The sequence below is a fragment of the Tupaia chinensis genome, unplaced genomic scaffold (genome assembly GCF_000334495.1).
Source record: "Tupaia chinensis unplaced genomic scaffold, TupChi_1.0 Scaffold148884_1, whole genome shotgun sequence".
NCBI lineage: Eukaryota > Metazoa > Chordata > Mammalia > Scandentia > Tupaiidae > Tupaia > Tupaia belangeri.
In genome coordinates this window covers 523,940-528,169 of record NW_006208732.1, presented here as the reverse complement: position 1 = coordinate 528,169, position 4,230 = coordinate 523,940, and the positions used below count along the sequence as shown (strand labels likewise).

At 38.8% G+C, this 4,230-nt stretch overlaps 1 non-coding gene across 1 annotated transcript; it reads left to right on the top strand.

The window, feature by feature from the left end:
• Nucleotides 1–3,949: 3,949 nt before the first annotated feature.
• LOC114006563 (small nucleolar RNA SNORD49) lies at nucleotides 3,950–4,017 on the top strand. The gene has a single exon (XR_003548279.1). It is a non-coding gene; the product is annotated as a small nucleolar RNA SNORD49 (small nucleolar RNA).
• Nucleotides 4,018–4,230: the final 213 nt, after the last annotated feature.

Genomic DNA, 4,230 nt, shown 5'->3' with positions numbered 1-4,230 from the left:
ATTAATAGAATTCTTCTTTTGTTATATGTTGACAAGTATATATTAAAAAAAAAAGAATTATTTTTATTTAACATTCATTTATTTCTCTAATTATTTACTTTGACCAGAGAACAAGAGAGAGAGGGAAAGCGAGAAAGTAAGCTACCAGGTCTAAGACTTGGACCATGGTCGGCTATGTGGGAGTCCAACACACTTAACCACCATGCCACCTGCTGGTCCCAACAAGTATATATATATATATATTTTATTTTTTTGGGGGGGAGAGGCTTTTGCTACAGGGCATGTGCGCTTGCCAGAAAGACAGAGAGAGACAGAGAGACAGAAAGCGAGAAATCATCCCCCCCCCCAGGAGGGATGGCCACACCGCAATCCCTTCTCCATTTTCCTCTTGGGATCTTGAGCATGCACGCACATGCGCCCAGTGTGAGTTTAAGCCACTGGGTCCGGGACTCGAACCACAGTCAGCTACATGGGAGTTCACCAACATAGGCATTATGCTAACTGCTGGTCCCCCAACAAGTATATATTTAAAAAAATATAGTGTTTTAGACCAACTGGTGGAAGGATGATTCAAGCCACTGGATTCCTCCTGACCAACTGCACACTTTGAGTCCTAGATCTGATTGTTTAAAAACCACATCAGCCATATGTGTATGCATGCATATAATACCAAAAGGAGAAATGGAGAAGAAGGTGTTGTGGCATCAACATCCCACTTAGGGGGGGTGCTTTCTCGTTTTCCTTATCTCTCTCTTTCTGTCTCTCTACAGTGAGCTCACACAATTTCTAGCAAATAACAAAAATAAACATAGTTTTGCACTGCCTTGCTTTATCTTCAGCTGAAGAAATTAGAGTCTCATTTTGCTTACTTATGCCATTCATTTCAAATATCTTATGTTAGTTTCAGCTATACTTGCATCAAAGTTTGAGACTCCATACATTACAAAGAAATCGAAAATAAAAGAAAAGATGTAAGCTGAGCTGTCGTGGTGCAACCAGTAGAGTCACTGTTGGGCCATGCTGGAAGTCCTATGGGAAGACTCAGAGTTTGCATCTTTGGTCTACCTGAACACGTAGGGTGCATCATGGAGACACTGCTGATTCTGGCAGCAGGGCTGGGGGGAGAGTTAAGGTGTGAAGACTCTGTTGAGAATGCCCGTTTTGCTTTCTTATATGAAATAAATAATTAAACCTTAAAAGATATAAACTCTGTGGCCAGCAGGTGGTTTAGAGGTTAAGAGAGCTGTTTTGTTCATGGCAAGGTCATGATTTGAGTCCTGGATCTGGTGGACCTGGTGGTTCGAAAATCATTTTGGGTACAAGTATGAGTATGACCAAAATTCTGAAAGGAGAAGGAAGGAGAAGTGATTGCAGAGTGGCCATCCATCCTCGAGAGTTATTTATCATATTCCTTCTCTCTCTGTTTCTCTCTGGCAAATGCTCACAGCCTATAGTAAAACAAGCAAACAAATAAATAAGTTATATAAAGTATGTTAATCTCTCAGTAATAAGTTTATTTTCTGTTGGATAGAGAAATAATATTATTGTTTTTTTATTTTGGAGAGGTTTTTGCTATAGGGTGCGTGCGCTTGCCAGATAGACAGAGAGAGACAGAGAGACAGAAAGCGAGAAATCACCCCCCAGGGGGATGGCCACGCCGCGATCCCTTCTCCTCCATTCTCCTCTCAGGATCTTGGGCACGCACGCACACGCACCCGGCGTGAGTTTTAAGCCACCGGGTCTGGGACGCGAACCACAGTCGACTACATGGGAGTCCAGCGACATAGCCATTACGCTTAACTGCTGGTCCCAATATTATTGGCTTTTAAAATGTTTATGGTTATAGTCTCAAGAATAAGCTTAGGTAAATAGAAAACATTATTCCTTTCATTGGTATGTATTTGCATAGCCTGCAAACGATTCTCAACATGTTTTAGTTGCAAAATATTTCTATATTTTTGAGTACTTATAAATGGATAGATAAATTAATGGTTGGGTGATGTTTCATTTTATCGAGGCTAATTGTCAATTAGAAGTTGTGTAAATTTAAGATTGTATAATTTATTTGTGTGTGTGTGTGTGTGTGTACACACACACATATATATACAATTACCAAAATAAAGGTAATTAATATATCCATAACCTCAGATAGTCACTATTTTTGTTTTATGTTATTTTTTCCTTTTGTGTGACAGCACTCAAGATCTACCACTTTGGTAAGTTGTAGGTACACAATGCAGAGAGTATTATTAATTATAGTCACCGTGATGTCTATCAGACCTCCAGGACATATTCATTGTGCAAAGCTGAAACTGAGTGTCTTATCACCAACATCTTATCCACCCTTCAGTCTCTGGCAATCACCACTCTACTCTTTGCTACTACGAGTTTAAATGTTTTGAATTCCAAATATAAGTAAGATCATGCAGCATTTATCTTTCTCTGTGTGTCCTATATCACTTATTGAAATGGCTTTCAGTTTCATCTCTATTGTTACAAGTCTTGAGATGTTTTCTTTCTATTCTTTACATGTTTTTCTTATTTTTTATAATCACTGTATATCTTTACAACACTGAAAATGAATTTTTCCATCATGAATACCTTGTATGTTAATCCAGACAAAAAAATTACCATACACATTGTCATCAACAATTTCCCATTTGTTTGTCTATTGAAAGTTTGTTTTTTTTTTACCCCCTTGCTTCTCTCCTGCTCCCTCAACCCCCATTTCACACCCTCTCCCACATACTGACTCTGGTATCCACAGTTGCTTTCCATGTTTTCATGCCTTCTAATCTTTCAGTTTCTGCCATAGGGAGCAGACATTCAGTATGTACTATGTAGGGACATACAATGCCTCTCTTTCATAGTCTGACTTGCTTCTGTTAGGATTAAACAACTCATATTGAGTTGCAAAACTATATCACTAAATAGTCACTCAATTTAGAAAATAAATTTGCTGAGTTTTACAAAATAACACGGATAAAAATAAAAACGTCCTAATATTCATAGTTTCTTGCTATATCTGCATATGTTAATAGTTAACATAGTGATGTACATACCTATATACATATATTGTATCTATTAATTCTAAATTCATTAATATGATTTAGCTTAAATGGACAATTATATCTTGCTCTTGCAGAATTATATAATTTGCTGAGAATTCCAATTCTATGAAATAATTGGTTTTAGGACCTACTAAGATTGCTAACCTATCAATAAGCGACATATTCTTGGTAAATTCAATTATTATTTATCTCAAGGTCTTAGTGTATTAAAAATTAAATGTGTATATATTTAATTTTGGCAATAATTTGCTATTTAGAAAATTGTATAGTCAACTTTTGCAGTCCAATAAGCCTTTCCAGAACATGTCTTAAAACAACATTTATTTTGCTCATGATTCCATATTGGCCATTTACACAAGGCTTACTTGGGTTTGATGGATTATTATCTTGAAGGTTAGTTAAGTTGGGATGGGTAGTGTATTATGGGCTGAAATGGGACAACGGTGACAGTCAGGATGGCTGATGCCTCTCTTTATGTAGTCTATCATGTTCCATTGGGCTAAGCTTGTTCACATGGATGTTGCATAATTCTTATAGTGAAAGAATAAGCTTGCAGCTTTACTTAGAATTATAATAAAACTGCTTTTAAGAAATTATTTTTGGGGACCAGCAGTTAGTGTAATGGCTGTGTCGCTGGACTCCCACGTAGTTGACCGCGGTTCAAGTCCCACACCCGGTGGCTTAAACTCACGCCGGGCGTGTGTGCGTGTGTGCCCAAGATCCCGAGAGGAGAATGGAGGAGAAGGGATTGAGGTGTGGCCATCCCCCCTGGGGGGTGATTTCTTGCTTTCTGTCTCTCTGTCTCTCTCTCTGTCTGTCTGGAGAGTGCACGCGCCCTATAGCAAAAACCTCACTGAAAAAAAAAGTTAAAAAATAATTGAAATTATTTTTGTAATAGGAAGTGCTGTCAGAAGCGATAACTGACGATAGCTACTCCTGGCTGATGGTGATCAACAAGCCTTCACCACCTAGTGCCAGATGAGTTTGATTGCTAGGTTGCTGTGAACTTATTGCTGTGTTCACACAGGTTGCAAGTTAGCAAGTGCTCACCAGCTGCTGAATGTTGGAGCCAGGAGTGCTGATGGTCGGCCAGGTTTTGGAACCTAAGTGCTGGAGTGCACAGTGGGAGCTGGCAGTGGCCACAGCTCAGCCCAGGAGA